The following is a 25,272-nucleotide window of genomic DNA, read 5'->3' as shown; positions in this document are numbered from 1 at the left end:
AAGCGGGACAACGCTCCACACGTCCCAAACTCTTCTCCCTTCTGGCTCCAAAACTATGGAATGCACTTCCCATCACAGTCAGAACTGCAGCCTCACTCCCAATCTTCCGCCTTGGTCTGAAAACCCACCTCTTCAGACTCCACCACGGCCCGTAGCACTTGCCCTAGCCTAGCCCTTTAGATAGCACTTTATGTAGACTCAGATAGTAGACTTAGGTTAGCATTGTTATTTTAGACAGACTTATAGCTTGTTACGTAGACAGCACTAGAATTGCATTTTATGTAGTCATAGCACTTTATAGTACACATGTATATTGTATAATATAGTATAGTATGTACTATGTATAGTTGACAGATACTCCACTGTTACGTTCTTAGTTTATACATGATTCATGATACCTACTTTTGATATACAGTGTATGTGTATGCCATGCTTTTAGTTTTTGCTTAAATGTATGCCATGCTTTTGTTTTGCTTAAATGTACTGTAAGTCGCTCTGGATCAAGAGCGTCTGCTAAATGCCTAAATTGTAAATTGTAAGTACTAGCCCTTACCCGCTGTGAGACGGGCGCACTACCCCCCTTGTGGCCGCGGGGGTTACTGCGCCCTGGGTGCGTTTTCGCTTTTTTAATTCACTAATAAATTCATTATTAATCATTAATGTGTCAAATTGAAAAAAGGGCTTTGTGAAGACCTCCATATTATTATGGTCAATGCCTGTGTGAAAAGTGGGAGCGATTGGTGCAGGCAGTGAGGAGCTAAGGCTGTGTTTCTGACACACAGACAGACTGACAGACAGACACACACACAGACATTGACTGAATTATAGTATGATGATGATGATACCTTTGTAGCCTACTTGTACTGAAGTATTTACTGTGGTATTGCTAGTACTTTTGCTTAAGTAAAAAAGATATTCCTCCATCACTGCCCAATTCTAGAGTGGCTAAGGTTCTACGTCTGCATACAGTGAATGACAGAATGGCATTTTCTTGCTCCAAAGCAACGTATTTCCGGATTCATACAAACTCATCTGCATACAGTAGCACTGACTCTGCCTGGGACATTGGCCTCATGCAAACGCAGCCTATCTCGCCTCTGACACCTCAAGAACTATTTGAGGAAGTTGTGGGGATGGTTGGAGCAGCACTGCAGCAGCATGGCTCTGTCAGCCATAAACAGGCCAAGGACCAAAGCCCTTGACATTCTGCATATCACTGATGCTTTCGCCTCCAGCCACAACAACAGACAGATTGTGCTTCTCGGAAAACGTCAACGTGCGTGTTTTAAATTGGGCCTAGAGGAGTAGATCATTGGTTTGACTTGTGAGTACTGATTATAATAAATATTATATTGTGTGGATATAACCTCATAGGTGCATGTAATTCACCTCTATACTACCACTTTGTGGCATGTCGAGTATTGATCCTTTTATTTCCCGTAACTCTTATTTCAGTTGATTATTATTATTATTATTGATCCTGGTTTTGTTTTGACTTTACGTGGTCATGTCCAGTGCTTCATTTCAGCCGGAGCTTGGCAGAGCTCAGCTCCGGTAACTGTCACTTCAGCTCCCCTAAGTGTAGAGGCAGCTCCGGTACCTGTAGGTGGCGCTCCGCTATGGGGGGCCTCCCATAGCGGAGCCGATTGGTCCTACAGTATACGCAGAGTAGACGCAGGCTGCGTAGGGCCCCTGATTCCCAAAAAGGCAGTGAGTGTACGCTGCTCATAAGGGTGGAATCTTCCGTCAATAGCGTACCTGAAGCCCAACACACACCGTCTGTGAAGCGGGTGCGCAGCAACGCCACCGGTGTGGGATAGGTTCATTGAAAATAACGGAGGCGGCTGTTTTGACGCACGGCGTATTTTTGCTTCGTTGTAATCGGTTCAGGTCACTTTATCCTTTTGTTCAGGATATGAAAAAAGAAAAGGCTTCAGACTGAACTATACAGGCAGCAGCAATCAGGTAAATAAACATGTCAACTTGCAGCCTTGCAGTGTCCTGTGCTGTGAATGCCTGTTGTTGTTACTTGTTCCAAACAGAGCTATCGGGAGGTGAAATCACCTATACTGTATGTGAGAGTGCGGGTGTTGCGACTCACAGTGAATGGTGGTGACGCGCCTGGTTGTTGTTGTGTGTTGTACAGGCTGAGCCACGCTGGTGGGGGCTAGCAGTGCTGCTCCTGCAGTTTGTAATCAATAATCATCTCTCTTATCTTATCATGACATGGTGACTCGCTGTAGTCTCTCTATAGTCTCACTCTATGTGACTCTACTGTCTGTGGCTAGCCTGTGCAGTCTGATTTGTGAAAAAGTGTTTGGTACACCTACTGTCTGGCTGTCACTCTGGGGCGGAATTACCACCAAATAACCGGCATAAATACAGATTTTTGCACGATTTGTGCGTTCATGTGCGGCCACGATTTTGCTCTACACCAAATCTCTTTACTGAAAATAAAAGAAATCTGCTGTTTTCTTCCAATATTCCCCCCAAAATAGGGACACTGGATTTCAAGTGGGTAAGCCATTTCCACATGCTGATTTAAGTACACAGCTTGCTCTTGAAAGCATGTGTCATCTTCCTGTGGTGACAATTAGGAAAACTAAACTGTAAAAAGAACTCAACATATCATATGGAATGGTTCTGGTGGTCTCCAGGCAACTGCAGAAATGTACAGTAATGATTATGTATAGAGGACATTTATTTACATTCACTGAGCTTCATGAAGCATGCGGGACTTTCTTCTCCAACCACTTAGACACTATCTACCGGTGATTTGCACATTAATTTTTTGTTTATTTATGTTTTCTTTCCAATTACTTTCTGTGGGAAAAGATCACTCAGTTCCATCCATTTCACAACACAAAAAGTTGAAATATGGAGATACAAGCTAGGTTTCTGCAGAAGAGCAACAATATTATTATTAGGCATACAGTATAGGCTAGAACCAACAGAACTTGATATTCTGTCACCAAATTCCCACTAGGTGGTTGAAGAGTGCTACTCGGCCATACTGTAGGAGTGAATGGTTGTCTGTTCATATACTGTAGAACAGGTATGATTGCTGTTAGAAAAGCTTGTTAAATGAGATGAAATCTCGCGCACGCGCGCACGCACACACACACACACACACACACACACACACGCACGCACGCACGCACGCACGCACGCACGCACGCACGCACGCACGCACGCACACACACACACACACACACACACACACACACACACACACACACACACACACACACACACACACACACACACACACACACACACACACACACACACACACACACACACACACACACACACACACACACACACACACACACACACACACACACACACACACACACACACACACACACACACACACACACACACACACACACACACACACACACACACACACACACACACACACACACACACACACACACACACACACACACACACACACACACGAGAGAGACAAGATGACAAGAAAGAGGGCCACTTATTGAGCCGTCCCTTCAATCTGTCAGCTAGTGGTGTGTGTGTGTGTGTGTGTGTGTCAGTAGGCTATCTGTGTGGACTGAAGGTCGTCCAGACCTCACAGACATGGCACAGAGAGAGAGTAGTCTCACAAGTCCTCTGGCAAGACACTCGTCTTTTTGAGTGGTGCAACCACTCCTACAACCAGCAATGCCCGTGTACCTGTGTACCTGTGTACCTGTGTGTATGAGCACGAGTGGTGTGCGCATGCGTGATATTGGAACGACACGAGTATGTGACTTATTAATACCAGTAGGGGGCGCCAGAAACAGAGAGAGGGGTATGCTGTGCCTGCTGCCTGCTAATGAGAGAGAGAGAGAGAGAGAGAGAGAGAGAGAGAGAGAGAAAGAAAGAGGAGGGGGGGGGGAGAAAGGGGAGTTGCACCACTCGGTTCACACGTGTGTGATTTTTTCTAGTTCAATAACACACACAAGGAGGATGAGTAGATGAAGAACAAGCAAAGAGAGAGGAGGGTTTTCATCTTGTACTGTATGTACAAGAGAAGAAGAGTGGGCCGAGATCCAGTAGGGGATGGAAAACCATACAAAATAAAGAGAAGAGAATGACATCTTCTCCAACATTACACAACTAAACTTTTAGATCTAGTTAAAAAGGCGAAACCCCCAAATCTCTATCGTAATGCCTTTCATCCTTGATATCCGTCCGCGTGTGTGTATGTGTGTGTTTTCCCAAAGACCCAAAGAAGAAATGTGATGCTAATAATGTGTTTTAACGTGCCACAAAGGAGAGGATGAGGGCAACGCAGTGTGAGCTTGTCGATCTGCTATTTTCTCCGAAAGTCTTCCCCACAACACATATATGCTGGGGTTTAAGTGGTTAATCATTGACTCGATACAAGGACACATGCTACCCTCACCTCCCCAACCCAAATCAATGGTGTCATTCAGTGGTTTCGAAAGCACAATCTAAAAGATAAGGTGGTGTTTGACTTCGCAAATCAATATTCAAAACAATGAAGTCGAAAAAAGGAAAAATAATTCACACACACACACACACACACACACACACACACACACACACACACACACACACACACACACACACACACACACACACACAATCTTCACTTTACAAACTTGTAACTATCTCTCTAATATATAGCCGCAACATCTCTAAATATATTTGTTTTTCCTTCTAAATTGAAAACTGGAATTGAACTCCCTTTGAGTTGACCTTGATATTTCAAAACTAAGTTCTAAAGTTTTGACATGAAAAAAATAGAATGCGTTGAATGTTCTCAAAGCCACGGGTAACAAAGGAGGAAAAGTACTTATTTTCTGAATGTAAATGAAAAGGTGTGTGTGTGTGCGACTACCCCATGTTAAAATGTGACAATACCCCATGTTAAAATGTGGCAATACCCCATGTTAAAATGTGACAATACCCCATGTTAAAATGTGGCAATACCCCATGTTAAAATGTGACAATACCCCATGTTAAAATGTGGCAATACCACATGTTAAAATGTGGCAATACCCCATGTTAAAATGTGACAATACCCCATGTTAAAATGTGACAATACCCCATGTTAAAATGTGACAATACCCCATGTTAAAATGTGACAATACCCCATGTTAAAATGTGACAATACCCCATGTTAAAATGTGACAATACCCCATGTTAAAATGTGACAATACCCCATGTTAAAATGTGGCAATACCCCATGTTAAAATGTGACAATACCCCATGTTAAAATGTGGCAATACCCCATGTTAAAATGTGGCAATACCCCATGTTAAAATGTGACAATACCCCATGTTAAAATGTGACAATACCCCATGTTTAGGGCTGCAACTAACGATTATTTTCATAATCGATTCAACTGCCGATTATTTAAACGATTAATCGGATTATGACACTTATTTAGCTATGATTAGGCTGCTATTCAAATAAAAGACAAACTAAATTTAAATTAATTAAAGCAACTCATGGTGTCTTTAGGCTTATTCTGACTGCATACATTTTATTAAAGAATAGCTACACATGTGTCAGTCTAGAAGGAACAGTACTCTTCTGAACTCAAATGCATGGGTCATTTAAAAATAAATATTGTTCTTGTTCTTGATATTATAATCGTTATGTGTCATATTTTGCTTTGCAGTCGCTACTGTGCAACTATCATCAGATTGTAAGGGAAGAGAGATGGCTCACTTCTCTTTTACTTTACTTTGTCACAGTCACAGACTTTGCCTGTCTAGCTCTTGTTTTTCTATGTTATGTTCTACTTGTTTTGATTCTATGTTCTGTTTATCTAGCTGTTGCATGTCTATGTTCTTGTTCTAGTTGTTTTGGTTCTATGTTCTTGTCTTCCCCATGTGTTTCTCATGTGTAATCAGCCCTCCTGTGTATATTAGTCTTGTTCCCCAGTCAGTCCTTGTCGGTTCATTGTTTAGTGTCACTCTGTATTTGTGATTTCTGTCCTGTTCACCTGTTTAAATAAAATACCCAACCATGGGTTTTAAAGATATATATTTTTTGCGGCTTACGCCTTTTATTGTTTTTTTTTTTTTTGAAGGGACAGACAGTAGGCTGACAGGAAACGGGAGAGAGATGGGGGGATGACATGCAGTAAAGGCCGTGTCGGGCTCGGGAGTCGAACCCGCGGCACACTGCGACTGGATTACCAGTCGGGTGCCCAGACGGTTACGCCACCGCATGGGCCCAACCATGGGTTTTGATCACTACTCCTGCCTGGCTGTCCTGCATTTGGGTCCTCACCACCACCAGATCGTGACATACTTACACTTAACACTGGAAAAACTATGGTTAAGTGCATGGAAATCACCTATGATAAATTGCAAAATAAATAGTGATTAGTTGCCGATTAATCAATTACTAAATTAGTTGACAATTAATTGAATCATTACGATGAATCGATGAATCGTTGCAGCCCTAGTGTGTGTGTGTGTGTGTGTGTGTGTGTGTGTGTGTGTGTGACGGACGGACGGACACACACACACGGACGGACGGACAGACACACGGACGGATGGACGGACGGAGTGCAAAACATATTCTCTCCCCATGCCTTCAGCCTGGTGGAGACAATAATTTAAATACAGCTAGAGGGCGGCGGTGGCTCAGGGGTAGAGTGCCTGGATGGATAACCGTAAGGTTGCCAGTTCGAACCCGGGCTCCCCCAGAGTTACTGTCGAAGTGTCCTTGAGCAAGACACTGAACCCCTAATTGCTCCTGATGTGCTAGTTGGTGCCTTGCATGGTTTCCGCTGCCATCGGTGTATGAATGTGTGTGTGAATGGGTGAATGTAATGCACAATCTCTGTAAAGCGCCTTGGATAAAGGCGCTATATAAATGCACCATTTACCATTTTAGAAAAGACTCCATGATTGTGGCCATGAATCACACAATCAGTCATTATAATTATGGATAAAAGTGAAACAGGTAAATGTACTGTATCGTAGGAAACAACCCTTAAATGTGACTGCATGGTCTTGACTGTTGTTTAATTAACAAGTTACATTTATATGGCGTACAAACACCTAGAAATATTGTATTTGCTATTTATTTTTTATGAGCATTTATCAACGTAATGTATCATGTGTAAAATAAATGAGTGCCTACAGACCCAGGTGATTGCCAGAGCAGAACAGCAATCAGTTTGCCCAGCGTTTTAATTCACCACGACCATAGCAGTGTATTGAGTGTAATGACAAGCCAGTCAAAAAAGAGAGCGCAAGAGGCATGTACAATGGAGAGAAAATATAGAAACATCACTTAAAATAATATTGTATGACCCAGAAATCAAGACAGAATAATCTTGGAACTGTATTTTATGTTTGCCACAGCACTGTTGAATTTCAATGGATCAGCGGGCTAACACACACAAATGTGGGTTTAAACCAGGCTTATAACCTCTTTGGGGTCATGACATAATAATGATCAAAGTGTATGTACGGTATAAGGTTATTATACGGCACTAAGGGACAGAGACTGTATTCAAATGAGTCAGGCCAATTGATTAAGAGGCTTAGTAATGCAATAACCCAGCCAATTACCCTGTGCAAATTAGAACACTTTAACTGGGTGTATCACATTTTTAATAGTCACTTTGTTTTTGCATATCTGATGACACTTCAGCATGTACAGAGCGTTTACTGCTGCTCTATACCCAGGAGGAGATGAACAAGTCAAGTGAGAGCATCCAGCATGCTGCTGTGTAGATATGGAACATTTACACATTATGTTGGTGGCAGTTGGATTTATCACTGGTTCCCCTATTTTGTGCAAGTTTAGTAAATCTTTCTAGTTCTACTCTTTACATTTAACTTGATCAGATATGATCAGAATTTGTTGTAGGACAAAGTACATAGGATTTAAGTGGTTGGTCCTGGTGCTGTGGCTGTAACATATACATTGGTGTGAGACAGAGTGGACTGTTGAACAGAATTACATTCCCCATGGTCTCTTCAGAATCACCGTTCCCAATGTCAACATCTCAGTCCAAAGCCTCTACCTGCCGTTTCCATTCATCCAACCATTGGTTGATTTCATGTTCACGATGGATATGTCATCCTCAGTCAAAACTCTGCATTTTGACTGAAATGTGAAATCAGTCACCTATGCATATCTGTCAGACACGTCTGCCGATGGGAAGCTTTCAATGAAAACATCGACAGAGAGAGAATAAGCCATAAAGGATATAGCTGCCAAATTGGAGCATTTCCTCTTCCAAGAAAAAAAAAACGTTTTTTTCTTTCTTTTCTCCTTATTTCAACTGCGCTGTAAGGAAAACAGTGGAAAACGATACTATTACTTTTACCTAGCATACAGGCTTAGCAGGAAGCTTTGTGTCTCGGTGGGGTACACTCTCTGTGGGAAGCCGGTGGCTGTTTCACCGCTCCTGTTCTTTGACGGCATGAACACCAGATAAGAAATACATAAATAGCATGCATGAGTATAAACACACTGTCACTCACTTTCTCAATCTCTCTTGCACAGACACCTCCTCGATCCCAAACAAACAAACACGCACGTGCGCACGCATGCATGCATACGCGCACGCACACGCAGGCTGGCAGGCATGCACACACACACAGCATCAGCTACCAGTCACCAAGGTATCCCAACCTCATGTTCATTCACCGTGCCTTCAAGTTCACCTCTCTGGCAAAAGACACGATTTGCTTGGCTGACCCTCATTTTTATGCTCATTAAACTTCCTGGAGCTCAGCTTCTAAATGAATAGACTCCGAAAACATTAGTCTACTCTGGCATCCAAAATTTGGGAATGTCACAGTAAAAAAAAGGGAATTGTTTGAAAATCTGATCATTTTGACCATTTTTGTGGTTACGTCGTCCATTGGTGCTCCTGTTGTTTTGATTAATGTTCATAGCATTTACTCCAACATTGCACTCAACAATCACTCTTGATAACTATTTTGAATGTCTTTTTTCTGACCTGTTAATGCTCCACTTCAAGAAACAAATGTGAGTTTTCTCGTTCACATTTTCTCAACGATTACACATGGGGAAAACGTATGATTGTCGAAGGACATAGCCTCGAACTCAAAGCCATAGTCTGTGATATTCTAGTTAATTTTTCATTTTCTAATGGTAGATACATCATGTAGCAGTGGTTATGTCCTCTGTTTTGAATAATGCATTCTCCTTTTAACAGTTTTTCTTACCACCACTACAGGGAGATTACTGCACATTTGTTGAATTTTGATGATGTGTCAAGTAATATATATTTATTACACAATAACTATTTTCACAAAACTGAGAAGAAGAAAGCCAATGCTAGATGTACGCCTCTGCCAGTTTCACGCCCATTTCCACAGTATAGCGTCCATGTTTGACACGTGCTCTCAGGGTAACCTATCAGTGGGAAGTACCTTCTGTTACTGCCGTTGTATTGGGGGGGAATAAAAGCTGATATTGTCTAGTGAAAGCGACATACAGTGGATAAGCCAGGGAGACAATGTCCCTATACTTCACAGTTACTGGAGAAAGAAAACAACATGAATTGTCATGCCTTTATGAATTGATATGTTGAATAATATGAGCTATAAGTTTTATCCTACATGAAAATCGCCTAATTAGAGGGTGGGCCGCCTGTGGGAGGACCACGGGTCACTCTGACTTAGACATAACCAAACCCCATACGCCCGGCATATACAGTACAGTTGACAGGACCACGGGTCACTCCGACTTAGACATAACCATAAACAAACATGATACTCCCCCCCACACAGTATATAGGGAGAGTATATAATATAGGGAGATCCGACCGCTATGCCCATATATGGTAGTTCGGATAAGCAGTTGTCCAGAGCCACAGAGATTAGTACTGTATTTGAATTTGACATCAGTATACACATTGTCAGTGTACTGGAGGCCAGTCCGGGAGGGTCAGGCAAGACGGACGGACAGACAGACAAATTCAACTTTATTACATTAATGTGTCTCGTTAGTTACTGAATCATTAACTCTGTCTATCTGTCCATCAGACTGTCTTCTTGATTCTGTCTCTTTCTGCTCTCTCTCTCTCTTCCAGCGCACACCCCCCTCCCTCTCCCACTTTCCATCCATCTGGTTATCTTTTCCTCCCTCTCTTCTATCTCTCCTCTGTCTCCCTCTCTCCTTGGGACGGTTGTCTTGTAACGTTGGATTGAATGCTTTGATAAATACCATAACGCTGACATGTCCATTAAATCAAGAGTGCCACAGTGCTCCTCTCAGGCCCCTTACATTCCCATCCACTGGGAGGGAGGGAGAGAGAGAGAGAGAGAGAGAGAGGCAAAAGAGCAGATTGGGGAAGGAGGGTGTCTATGTGTTGCCGGGGGAAGGCTGTTTGTGTGTGTGAATTTGTGTGTGCTGGTGATTGTGTGTGTGTGTGTGCGCTGGTGATTGTGTGTGTGTGTGTGTGTGTGTGTGTGTGTGTGTGTGTGTGTGTGTGTGTGTGTGTGTGTGTGTGTGTGTGTCACAGCAAGAGAGAGAGGCAGCAGATTGCAGAGGGCGGTGTAAATGAGGTTTTTGCCTACATGTTAACAGTTTGACTGTTTTTTACGATTAACCCGCATTTTAATCAACCCCCCTTCACTGCCGAGATTGTTGTATTACCTTTAGAGCATACGCTGAATTATTTGGGCTTTTAATCCGCGAAAATCCATCAAAAAAAGCTCCCGTGGTTTGTTATGATCTGTGTGTAGCATCCACCATCTTGGTGCACCCGGAAGACGCACACAAGATTGGTTTCAATGAGGCGTTGCAACCAATGCATTTCCATTGGCCTCAATTTCCCAGAAGCCCTAGCAGCCCACAGCATGTGACGATTTCCGGTTTCGTCATCACAGCGAAGCCATCCAGTCTCATACTCCGCGACGAAGACGGATTTTCTTTTGATTCATTACATTACGGCGGATTAAACACATAAAACAAAAGGCGGGTATGTCCGATACGGCAGCGACATTAACCTGGAGTAATCCATTCGCGGCACGGAAACTGTTAACAGATGGCTAGAGAGAGAGGGGGTTTATTTTATTAAAATTTTCTATAAAAATGAGCAACCCGTAAATCGCTGAAATGTGTGTGTGTGTGTGTGTGTGTGTGTGTCTGTGTGAGAGGGAGAAAGAGAGAGAGAGAGAGAGAGAGAGAGAGTGCACAAGCCTGTTTGCGTTGGCCTGACTCGCTGCATTACTAACCCTGTCCCTAACCCTAACCGCACGCGAAGCCACGTTGTCGGAGAATTATGGATAGTCCCCAATTGCCATAAGTTTTGATAATAAGTTATAATTGTGAGTCTCAGCCACCAGAGTGTTGACCCATCTATGTTTTAACTGTGAGTGTGTACACTATGCACTTCAGCTGCATAGGTGCAGTAATCCAAATGCAGCAAAGCAACCCTGTGAATTTACTCTATATTAATAGTATAGAGTAACTTCACTATCCCCGAGTCACATTCCTTAGAAAAACACATGACACATTTCTAGAGGTTAAAGAAAGTCCCAAACTAGCCTTAGTTACTACCTATTCAACACTAAGCAGAATAACAAACATGAAAAGAAAGAGGAACTTTGCAAATAGGACGGATGACCTACTAAACGGATACAAAATTATACCAGCATAATAGAAAGAACAAAAAGATTACCTTGTTTATAGCAAACTAAAGGAGACAGACAGACCGATACGCAAGAAACCGGATTACTTCAGACCTAAACAACAGGTGAAAAATAGAACCACGAGAACGGTGGGAATAAAACAAATCATACAGGCTAATACTAGTCACTGTGTCTATCTAATTACATGCAACAAGTGCAACCTACAATATGTGGGTGAAACTAGGAACACAATAGCAGATAGACTAAAGCAACATAGATATAATATAAATAATGCAAAAGAAACAACATTATTCATTGTACAGCATTTCTTGACCCACGGAATTAGTGCCTTGGAAGTTTGTGGATTAGAATCTAATCAAACCTGGACAGAGGGGGAAGAAGATATGCAGAGAAGCAGTGGATTTTAAATGTAAACACCACATTTCCACAAGGCCTCTAACACCCGCATTAATTTCTACTTGCAAAAAATAGATTTCAACCTTACTACTACTTTGTACTACTAGTACTAAGACTAAAAAATATGTTAAAAAAAATAAAATAAAAAAGTTTGATGAAAAAATTATAATAATTATATTATATAATAATTATATAATAATTTATATGCAAATATCATGACCAATGGCATTGAAATGGCATTGCAATGAACATCACTGATGACGTTTAGGTGAAAAAAGAACAGAAAATAATAATAATAATTTAGTAATTAAATAAAATAAAATTGTCGCTAAAAAGCAACGCTGGGTCTTAGAGGGTTAAACAATACCAATCCATTACAGGAAACAGGGTAGTAAACAAACCTCTAAATTGCTCTCAATTAGAGCAGAGCCAGGACAATAGCAGAAACACAAAGCCATTTAGATTCTAAATCAGACCATGATCTGATGGTCTGAGTTTGACACTAATGGGCCTGATGGGTGGACTTAATCCCCTCAAAGGTAATCACACTTTAATCATTGACCTCCAGAAACCTACCTCAGAGGTGACTAGATTAAACCAGACTAAATCTAAATATAAGATTGAGAAACTTATAGTGCTTCTAGTAAGACTAAATCTTAATTGCCCAGACTCTTCTTCAACAAAGATGGCGAAAGCAAACATTCTTTGTTCTGTACCCATACAATAGTATGGTACAAAACACTGAAGTCCTTAAAGGAGAAACCTAACTGCACGCGAAGCCACGTTGTCGGAGTGATGGGATGTCAGAATTATGAAGAAGTCTACAATTAGACAATGTAGAAGAATTGTTATTTTGATCAACGTTTGCCTGTTGTCTGTCCTATACCACATCAATACAGCATGGAATTGTGGAAAAAACCTGATTCAACGACAACAAAATATTCTACGTTTTGGGTCTGAGAGCCTAAATCTCATCAAATGGTGATCCATGGCTCAAATATCGAATACATAATGGACCTTGATTTAGTGTGTGACCAGGTGTGACCAGCAATAACCTGGTTGAAAGTTTGAACCTGTAGAGTCCCAATGCAGCATTAAGCCTGATTTGAGGTAGCCACACATATACAGTACACCACTTAAATCAACTTAAACAGTCACATCTTGATCACTTCCCTTCTATGCGAGCAAAGGGATGGAGCTTCCGGTTGACAGCTTGACACCCCAGTAGCATGCATTAGCTACTCCCCTGGTTGTGTAGATCAGCTATCACCTCTGTTTCTCACATGGCGCCTCAGCAATGTACATAATGAAGTAGGAATAACATCTTGTACGAATAAATTACAACAAAATGTACTTCAAGAGCTCGACACGATGGATGCAGAGCTCGGCATGTCGCTGATAGCTGCTTTTCATATTAATTTCAGCCATATGGAGATGATGAATCATATTACTGCTGCAGAGGTCTAAAAGACAAGCTGTTATGACTCAAACAATGACAGCAATTATCTATCTGTCGGGAGCGGTTTGCCGCTCCCCCTTTCACCTCAAATTACGGACTGGCTGGCTCTTCATTCCTCTCTTTTTATCGGCGCACGCACACACACACACACACACGATTATGTATCACCATGCTTCTGTCTCTCTTTTATATCCCCTCCTCCGAATGCTCCATATTTAGGCTGAAGAGGAGGATGACAGGTTACCAGGACAACTAGCTCAGCCAAGCAGCGAGGGACCTCAAGCTCAACAGGTGACGAGTTTAAAAAAACTGCTTTGTGAAAGGAAGAGTACGGTATATTAAAGAGTTTAACTAAAGAGGTGCTTTGACATTTTATATATTGATCTTGCTTTAGGTAAAATTGCTTTGGACTCCAGATATTGGGCGCACCACTAAAGATTTTCTTCCCATTTCCTGAAACCTAACGGTTTTGGACATACATGGTTTCCACCCGAGACGATATGCAGATAGAGAATGGTACAGTAGTACTCATGTCCGTATATGGTGCCAATGCAAATGTATGCAGTTTTTTCCCCGTTTCCCATCATTTGGTTTGTACTTAAGAGGACAGATATTATCTCATTTTATATTCTGCATTTTAAGCCGATGCTCCTCTCTAGCATGACTTGCGGCAGGTGCAACAATACAGTGCAATAAGTCTTTAATTTGTTACATAAAGCCCTCCAACCTTTGGCAATTTTAGGAAAATCAGCAGATACGGAACTTGGAAAGCCGATTGCATCACATAGCTTTTGACACGTCTTTAATCTCTCCCTGAACTCTACAAAAGTGTCTATTAAATGGAAATGTGCATTTGTTCTTCCTGTTGTTTTTGCTCCCAGGGCATTTCTTACTGTATCTGGAGTCTGTACTGAATTGGGGAAAGGGTGTTGTTTGGGTAATCAGAGGGATTCCAATGTGAACTCTGGCCCAGGTGCTGCACCCCCAGGAGGTTAAGAACAAATATTGATGTATTTATGTAGCCATATTATTATATGTTGTTCTTTTGTAAAGTGAAATTGGTCCTGATTTGCATGTGCAAATAAGACAGATGGTTTATTATTAAGCAACACGTATAATGTCCTGTCGCGCTGCAGAGCCATAATATGTTATATTTATGTGCACTGTGCATAACTAACACGTTCCCAGTCTCAAGATCCCGCTTGCATACATAATTTGAAACTGATTTCTGTCATTCAAATTTCTCTGTAGTCTGATTTCTAATTCTTTGTGTCAATTGTGTTTTATCTTCAGTCAATCAAAGGTTCGGATTTAAAAATATAAGTGTGACGTTCTCAACACCACACTCACGAGTCCATTCACTTTCCAGACAGAGAGAGAGGGAAAGAAAAAGATAATTTTAAATCAATTAAGGCATTTCGCTTTTCGAGACTTTTTTTAAAAGCAGAGACTTACAGTACTTACAAGTCTCTTTCTCTCGCTTACACACGCACACACGTACGCACACACACACGCACGCATCTGCCTTTATCATTTATTCCTGGCAGCACAGACTCTGAATGGCATTATGGTGAGCAGGTCAGGAGGTCAAGGACATGTGCCCTCCTTTGTAATTGTGTAGAGAATCAGAAACCACACAAACATTCACTGTTGTAACCTCCCTGCACTGGACATTCAAATATCCATGTTGCCACCATCGATTAGTGAATGGCCATCACCACTAAGGTGGACAGGCCAGCACCTAGAGAGTCATGATGGGTCACAGCAAAAATCTTGACAAATACATATTTTTCTTCTTAAACTCCTGGATGTTAAAAGTTAAAGTAGAAAGATTTTTCGGCCTACAACATTACAAGCATATTCCAGAGCATGTGAGCAGAGCGGCAGGATTTTTTTTTGAGGGTGGAGGGTGTTTTAAAATGGTATCTCAGGTCTGTGCAGAGTTTAGAGGAATGACAGCTCTGGGGTAGAAACTATTTCTCAGTCTGCTTGTTCCTGCTTTCATGACCTTATAGCGCCTCCCTGAGGGCAGAAGTTCAAACAGGTGGGTGGGATGAGTCCCTACGGATGCTGTTAGCTCTTCCTCCCAAAATGTCTCTTGTAGAGGTCCTCCAGAGATGGAAGAGGACATGCAATGATGATGTATATTTTCTGCACATAACGTGATAAAATAAGCAACACATTAACTCATTGACTGTGAGTTAATGTGTTCATGATAGAGGGCGCTCTTCCGCAACCCGTGAGTGATCATAGGACTTCCAAAGAACACCTAGAAATAATGTGATCTAAAAAAAATCAAGCCGGTTTAGAGTGGAACATCACATTGACAGCCTTTTTGTCCCAATGAATGTCTGTTCTTTCTTTTTAGATATTTGGTGTCTACATAGTCATAGAACAATATATTCTGTGGGTCTTGCAGACCGTTCTTTGAAACTCCAGCAGTAAATAGATTGAACACAAGCTAAAATAGATTCCATTATTAGGCAACGGAGAGACAGGAAGAGGAGGGAGACAGGAGAATAAGACGAGGGATACTTTATCTGAAGATTACCCGAACCTGCCTGATACACGGGCCAACGCGGCACCCGCACATCATGGGTGTGTGTCAAGTCCTGATATAGCCCATCCAATATAGACTAGCTAGCTATAATGATGAGACATCTCCCTTGAGCTGCCATTGATTTGTTTCTTGGATTGTCTTCCTATTCTTCCAAAAACACATGCATACCATGCAGTATTGGAAAGGATGGGAAATTATATTGAAAATGATAGTGAGGGGGGGGGGGGGGGGGGGTTAAGCCTGGTCAGAGGCACTAACATGTTATTATGAGATTTGCTGTCTAGTGGTGGGAAGATTTCCACAGAGAGAGTGAATGTTGTCATCAGGACACATCACTCCATAAAACATGTTATTTGTGGAAGTGGAAGTAGATTCATTCGATTTCTTCTTAAAAATGCATTAGGCTCACTACAGCAGGGCTGAACTGGATCCAAAATGTGGCCCTGACATATGCCCGGCGTGTGAAGTCCAGGCCTGCACTACACTACAGCATACTGTATTCCATTGACATTTGGAGGCTCACCAGATGATGTCATCTATCTACAGCAGGGGTGCCCAAAAGTTAGATTGTGATCTACCAGTAGATCACAAAGGCTGTGCAGGTAGATCACATGACATGCCCCTAAAAATATATCATTAAAAAAGGAAAAAAACTAAAAGGCATCTGCCACTTAAGGCGACTTCATTGATTGACAGTATTTAGTAGTATTAGTATTAGTATTCCCCTTATTCCCCTTTATTTGAAGAACCATGCAGGCGGCACAGATAAAAACTTTAAAAAAAAACTAAATACAATACACGTCTTTGTTCTTGTGCTGGCTGTCCCTGTTCATTAGTATCACACTTTGTTGTCTGTTAATGCCGATACTGCTGCTGTGTGTCAAATGTGCGAACCCATCAATTGCACTGCCGATAATTAAACATTCATGTTCTCAGACCTCAAACGAGCCCCTGATTTCTTTAACCTTTGATCAGGATATCCTCTCTCAGAAGCATTTGGATAGTCTGCCATAAATAAGCTGCCTGGCAGCCAATTATTTTAAGTATTCAACAAGGCATAATTTTCCCCAGTGAAATGCAGTTGTAAGCTCTTTTTCTATTTAGCTAATGTGATCACTAGTGTATCAAAAACTGAATATTAAGTGCTTAAGCAATACTGATAAAGGGGATTACTTGAGCAAAATGACTGTGTTTGGTAATCATACACAAGGGAATTATAATCTAGACAAGGAAATACCATTCATTATGTATCCTACAAGGCTCTGTTTTACAGTGTATTTATCCGTATAGCCATATACCTTCTTTGTAATCCTATAAAATGGATTTATTCTACTCAGGCCTCGACTCAAAATGGATTTGTGCTAGAGCTTGAACTGCCATATATCCAAAATGACAAGATTATCATCATCATCATCATGCCCATATTGTGTCAAAATGCAACCATATTGCCGCTGTGGCTGGTAGAAGAGCTTGTTTCGGTTTCATCACTTCCTATTCTGATGTCGTATTCCCCGGGGGTCCTCGTCTATCTCCCGTGGGTAATGTTGTCAGTGGGTGCTCGGGCTCTAGGCACCCAAACCATTGACTCCAGAGTCCAAACCAATCCTAGTCTCTCTATGTCGTCCTCAGACGAGCCCTTCATCGGCGTCTCCAGTCATCTCGGTTCTCCATACATCTGGCCAGCTCAGTTGTGCTTTCTGCACCAGCATCTTTCTTTAGTACCTTCCACATAGGTAGGTGTGGAACGTCCTCTTGATTGATGCCCATGTGTTGGTTCCCACAGTACAAGCTTTCTGCCTGCCTTACGTGGTCAGATAGCAGGCAGATGTCATCGGCGTAGTCCAGGTCTGTGAGGGTCTCCGCAGGGTGTCTTGTAGAACTTCTGGGTACGATAGTGAAGGCGAGCTCCGGCTCCATTCCTTTAATAGTAGTTAGTAAACTTTCATTTCAAATTAACTATCTCTCTGCATAAAACGTAAATACAATAAAACTCACTCTCTCTCTCTCTCTGCGGCAGAGTTTGACATAGCAGAGGGAGTGCCAACAGCTAGGTGGGCTGACTGCACTGTTGAAACGTTGACATTCAGCACAATCGTTTGGAGAAATGTTTTCAGACGCCATTAAAAACAACATGAATGTGATTGGATGAGTCCAAACACAAGGTCAAAATGAAAAGGAACATGGTTGGACAAGGAGAATTGTATATGAAGGCTTAGCTCATTTATTATTAAGTATGGGTGAAATAGAGATCGTTTCCAGACAAGATGCCATTATTCCTTTAGACAGGCTTTGACTGTGTGGAGAGAAGCTGTAGTGGTCAGTCTACTGGTGACTGACTCATTGTGTGTGTGTGTGTGTGTGTGTGTGTGTGTGTGTGTGTGTGTGTGTGTGTGTGTGTGTGTGTGTGTGTGTGTGTGTGTGTGTGTGTCCGTAGGGAGGACAACTGTCATGTGTGACCAGTTAAAGGCAAAGCCAGCAGAACGTCATTGTGTCACTCTTACTTTCACTCTCTCTCACGCTGAAGCACACACAAACTACAAAAGCCCACATAAGCAATAAGCATGCCATACTGTAAAAGGAATGAACCACACACACACACACACATACACACACGGCCAGTGACAGCCTGAGACAATGTCAGTATCTCGAGGGGAATGAGACAGTGACACACACACACTGACATACAGTACATGACCCACTTTCCTCTCCTCTCTGCTCCCATTCCTCTCCTCTGGACTCCATGGTGACCTAACTGCTCTACCCTACTGCATAGCTAATTTCTCCCACTTTCTACCGTTCTTTTCTTCCCCCAGCAAGTTTTCCTATAGTTCACTCACTCTTTCATAGCCATCATGGCAAGTTACAAGTGGTTATGGAACTGCTGTTTGCATATCTGTATGTGTAACTGTAACTTGTATGTATATTATTCATAAAGTCACTGTCGCGTGGAAACCTTTTTGACCACATTCAAAACAGTTACTTTTTTGGGGGGCACAGTCGGTAGTGCTGTCGCCTCACAGCTAGAAGGTCCTGGGTCCGATTCTCGCTGGGGATGCTGTGGGCGCTGGGGGCGTGTTCCCTCCTCCGCGTCATCAGTCTTTCTGTGTGGAGTTTGCATGTTCTCCCCGTGTCCCCTAGGGTAGGTACCCTCACAAAAAACATGCAGTAATCCTGGTCTCTAAACTGCCTCCCTCTGGCGCCTGATGGAGGGGAAAGGAACTGGTCGAAATAACGTGTTCCTTCCACGTTCTACGTCCGGATGGGGAAACTCTCCCCTGTCAGGTGAAAGAAAGCATGAGGTCAGTACGCTCCCCCCCAGGTTGGCAGAGGAAGTGTAGCGCCCAGGATTACATTTACACTGGGTGAAAAAATGGGTTGCAAAATCATAGGATAAAAACAAATAAAAAAATAGTTACTTTTCAAGGAATGGCAAAAAAATGTTCCAAAACTAAATAAAAAATAGCAAATTTACAAGCTCACAATGTCACTGAAATGTTTTCCTCTGTGTGACACTGTAATACAACACAGTATAGGGTATTCATTTATTAAACTGCACTGTCCTTTTGTTTGTGATTACTAACCTCTGCTTTGACTGCTTTGGCACACTTATGCATGGACTACTAGGATGTACACTACAGAACCAGAGACTTAATATAGTCTAATACTGTAGACTTTACTGTAATCTGTTGTTAGACTGTACATACATTCACCTTTCTACTGTTGAGCGTGGACAGTACACTACATATGGTATATTGCCCAAATACTCACTGCTGAAGCCTGTTGACAATGTACATTTATTCATGGTGATAGTTATTATTAATTATGTTGGCGATAGTCGTAGATTCAGAATATTTAAGACTGTACTGTGCATTAACCCATTCAGTCAGAGACTCAGTGCAGATCTATTTTGTCAAAAAAAGCCTAACAATTTAATTTGATTTAATCTTGCCCCCCCCCCCCCCCCCCCCCCCCACACTCATCTGTTTGCAGGCCAAACAAAATCTATTAAATAAGTTCCTGTACACTTGACTGCATGGTGTGCGCTTGCATGTCTGCCGTTTGACTTTGTACTTACTATTCTTATTTATTTATTCATTCATTCACTCACTAGACTTCAAAGCATTCACTCAGGAGACATCTACTTCCAAGATGGATATAGTCCAATCTTCCTCTTCCACCAAAATAGCAAGGCCTGATTTGAATTCCCCATGTTTGAGCCCCACACCAAATATCAACAGTAAACAATTTAACTGTTGACAGAAGCAGAAGGATTAATAGTGCCAAAAAGAGATGGGTGAATGTAATTGGGGCAGAAATATCAAAGGCCTGTGTCTGATATCATTATTTCAGAAACATATCAGGTTGTTGGTTCTTGAAGGGGTGGGAGGGTGCAGGGGGGATGAGCTCAGCCCATGAGGCAATTGGAAAGATGTAATTTATGCGAGGATAGATGGATTAAATGAAAATGGGTTGATTGACAGATAGATGGATAGACAGCAGATGCATCTAATTTTCACCAAAGCAGGTGTCTCAAAGGTGTCTCCTGCAGTCTTTCCATCCATCATGGATAGTCTGATTGCGAACGCCAGTGAGCCTCTACTATGTAACCCAGCAGAACATGTCTGTCTGTCTGTGTGTCACGCTGTAACACCACACGCCCGCCACCAGAGGGCGCAGCTGTATCACACAAAAAAAACACAAACGCATGCACGCACCCAGTAGAAAACTTTATATATAAAAAAGGAAACTTTAAAAAAAGAAAATAATAATAATAAAAAAACAAGGTCTGTGTGTGTGTATGTGTGTCAGACTGCCACAACAGCTGTGTTCGCTTCCCGCGTTCACACGTCTTACTTAGGTAGACTACTTACGTAGTCAGTTATGTCAGATAAGAAAAAAAAGATTGTAGGCCTGTTGGTTGGTTGTCAGCCGTCATGAAGCAACAGGATTATTATGATAAAATGTGTGTGGATCTATATGGGTAAGAATTAAATAATGTAAGCCTTTGAGGTGGACTCTTCGCCATGGCAGGTGAGGTGCTAGCTGCATTTAGACAAATATGGCAGTTTACATGCTGAAATGGTTTGCCTTGTTGTTGCTTGCTAATGCACCAGCATTCAATACAGTATAGGCAACAAAAAAAAGAAGATACCAGGTTATTGAACATAATAAATAATAAAATTTTAAAATACCCTAGACAACAAGGAGATCTCAATAGATTTCTTCAACAGCGGAAATCTTTTGGGATTTAAACCCTAAGCACTATGTCTCCTAAAGGAATGAACAAGGACTTTCCTATATACAGTATCAACCACTTTCTATAATTCCATAGTTAATTATTTATAACTCTTATTTGTTGTAATGAAATTACCTGATTATTTAAATTATTTTTTCTATAGATTTTATAAATCATGCTGTTCATTTGTGTTTTTTCCCTACTGTTTTGTGGATATGTAAATGTTGAACACTATTATCTAATATATCTATTAGATGTTTTTGAGCTAATTATCATGTTGTGTTGTTCCACCCATGATTGATACCGTGACCTGTGGGTGTCTATTTAAGTGGGTGAGGTACACACTTCTCAAGTTTGACCTGGTGAAGAGCCTGGGTTCCAAATGTTAAATTATATTGGAGCAGATGAGTGTGCAAGTTTATTATTTTTCTTTCCATATACAGTACATGCAAGGCAGGATTAGCATAAATGAGAGAACCCAGTCTCCATGTAATGAGATATTAATGTTGACTTCATGATGGATATGAGGAGCTGAGGATGGTGTTACAGAGGATATAAACTTCCAGGCGTTCTCTTGACTCACTTTTGTTCAGCTATACAGTATGCCTGGAGGGAATCCAATGGAGTAGCAAGTAGCAACTACACTAGCAACATGTTGTACTGGAACAAGCAGCGGTGAAACAATTAAGTACTCAACTCCTATAGTCAAAGTATAGATACTTTCAAATAGAGTATTAGCTAGAGTATTTACTTACAAATAGGCTACTGTAAGTATTGGATTTGCTGTATTAAAATGTAGACATTTGACACCTGAAAAACAAACAAACAATAATAGTGAAAATAGTCGATCAATGTGTATATCTGATATTTTCACTATTTAAAATAGAGCTTAAGTGGTTAATTAATAATGCACCTTTTCCCTTCCTAGAAATGTAGTGAAGTCAAAAGTGGAATATTTGTTTTTGAAATGTAGTGGCGTCAAAATAAAAAATATCCCGAAATACTAATACTCAAGTAAAGTACAGATACTCAAAAAGTATACAGTACAGCACTCAAGTACATGTACTGATCAGTTAATGTCCACCACTGACAGTAACAGGTATTGTGGAAGTACCATCAGATCTGTTGAACAGCTGGTTATATTGCGCTGTCCAAGACTGTATGCAACCTTATGAAGCCACTTTTATACTTGCAGTGGTACCCTGGAAGCCACATTTTATACTTAGCCATAATGTGTTGCGTGGCAGAAACCAGTTCACAATGATTGCATTGAGCTTGTAGGTGTGCTATTTTGCAGTTTTTTGCCTACAAAATTGCCCATAAAATGAATTATGACTCTATGAGTTGTACAGTATGAGTTGCATACATTGATACACAGGCCGATCTTAACTCTGTGCATGCTGATCAGTTAACTGCTATTACTGTAATACACACATTTGAACGTGGTGTAGTGAGAAAATATTTTTCATGGCAAGGTGAATGGCAAGGTGTTATTATCATCTACCACACTGAGTAGGCATTCCAAAAATAAATAGCTACAGATATACATAGAGAATAAATGTAGCTTTAATCTAATCTGAAATATGTTTTGACAGTACAAAGCATTTTGTGAAAATGACTGTCCTAGGAGATTCTCATCTCCACATGCAATTTGTTTGGGAAAGAACTTCCGCCAAAATGTAGATTTAAAAATGGTATATTAGATCACGGACGCGCGCACACACACACACCCACCCCAAGGGTGCTTCTCTTTCATCAAACATGGGCGAGCAAAATGTTATACCTTTACACACATGTACCTTCCCTCTACAGTAGTTAAGAACAATCCATCCCAGCCCTCCAGGGGATATCATGGCGCCAGTGCCAGAAAAATGCGTGAAAAACAAAAGAAGAAGATGGGCCCACTGACTAACCAGGAAATGTAGCCCCCCAATCCCCCCCATAGCTGTTGTTGTTGTTGCCCGGCGGCATCATCATTAGCTTTGCTTGATGAGGTCCTAAACCTACTAGACCTAGATTGCCTCATTTTGAGCAGAAAAAAGACAAATAAGCATGCGTACGTGCATGTCGGATACGTATGTAGGCTGTGTAACGTGAGTGCAATAATATAATAAATATAATATAATATAATATAATATAATATAATATATTATTATTATTATTATTTTTAATTACTGGATTAAATGACATTAATCAAAGACGAGTTTTCTCGTTCTGGCAAAGGCGGGTTGTGGAGAGAAAAACAAGGTCCCGAGTTCTTGGCAAAGATTGTGCTAAACTGTCTCTCTCATCAGCATCAAACTCTAATCCACAACATGTTCCACGGTAAAACAGACATCTCTCTCACTGTCTGTCAAAAACACTGCCTGGGTAGTCTGACTGTAAACAAACAGTTTTTAATGCTGTGCAGTCATATAAGTAATACATGTTTCCCTTGAAAGAACTCCTTTGATTTTACTTGATACACGCATGTACAGTACTGTACTGTATCTGTGCAGACATTTACATAAAAATCCATTGCACATGCACTCCGTCACGCGCACACACACACCCACACCAACACACACACACACACACACACACACACACACACACACACACACACACACACACACACACACACACGATCAGCGATTTTTTTGTATGACAATGAAAATTCCCTTTGATGTTCATGAGTGATGAGTCTGAGCTGTTTATACTAATCAGTCAGTGGGAGAAGGGAACATAATCTTCTGTGTTGTAATGCATGTTGTGGTGAGTTTGTTGTATGTGGATGTTGGTGAAGACCACAGAAATAGTATATCGGAAATAAAAAATAAACTAGATAGGTGCAATTCTGGGAAATTGCATGTGTGGTTGCACTGACGCGAGTCGTGAGGTATCAGTCTTACCGTTTAAATACTGTGATGTCATGTGAATAATAACAGTGTGTGTGAAGCATGTTAACAAAAGTTAACAAAAAGCATGTTCACTTTGCTGGCAAAAACATCTCGGACCGGGAACAATAGTGTGTTGCCTATAGCAATCACACTAAATACAGAGTATGGTGCACATGGTTAAATATAAGCCTCCTCATATAGGTCATATCTTCGACTTCAGACGGCCTCAGTCTTTAACAGGCCTCATGTTGAACTTCTGAGGGAAAAAAAGAGAGAAAGAGCCTGGAGTGCTGTATGAAGGGTTGTGGGGTAGACAGAGAGAACACGAGAGAGAGAAAGAGAAATAATCCTAGGACATCAGCCCTTATTCTGGGTAGATTTACATCTGAGCCTTGACTGACAGGACTGAGTCTTTGAAAATACGACTTCATAGTTTCGTTTTTTGGTATATCTTTTCCTATTTTGCCCTGATGCAGAGATGATCCATCTGCCACAGTTTGTAAAGTAGGATGCTTTTTCTGGTGTTACTGTTTCTGTAGAGCAGGGGTTCTCAATCCGTGGGTCGCGACTCGCGACCCCTCTGGGGGTCGCCACATTATTTTGGGGGGGTTCCCAAATTACTAAAAATAAAAACCCCTTTTTTTGTGCAACTGAATGGCTGGAAAATGGAAATGAAGAGTTTACATAGTACACATATACACCTTCCCTAATGATTATCTGGTTTCAGTATATATTTATAGTGTATTGTCTCCATTATTAAGGTTATTGTAGCAGTCAATTTATATTGGGGGTCGGGAGGGGTGGGGCGGGGGTCCCGAGACACTGCCAAAGCATCTCCGGGGGTCCCCGGCCAAAAGCCTTGAGAACCCCTACTGTAGAGCATTAGTAAACAGCACCATTGCTCGCAGCCTGCATCGCACACAATAAAATCATTAGTGTTACAGAGAATGTACAAATGGGCCATGGTCCAATTGGTTGCATTAGTACAATCTTGGAGTTACAAATGTACAAATTAACACAGATGATTTTACCGTGAAAAGCTGATAATAATGCACAATTGGTGATTTTGTCATTGCATTAGCCAGTAGTTGGCTTTTGATGCTTTT

Source organism: Protomyctophum parallelum, assembly GCF_964188405.1.
Source record: "Protomyctophum parallelum genome assembly, chromosome: 15".
In the NCBI taxonomy this organism is placed as follows: Eukaryota; Metazoa; Chordata; class Actinopteri; order Myctophiformes; family Myctophidae; genus Protomyctophum; species Protomyctophum parallelum.
This window is presented reverse-complemented; position numbering follows the sequence as displayed.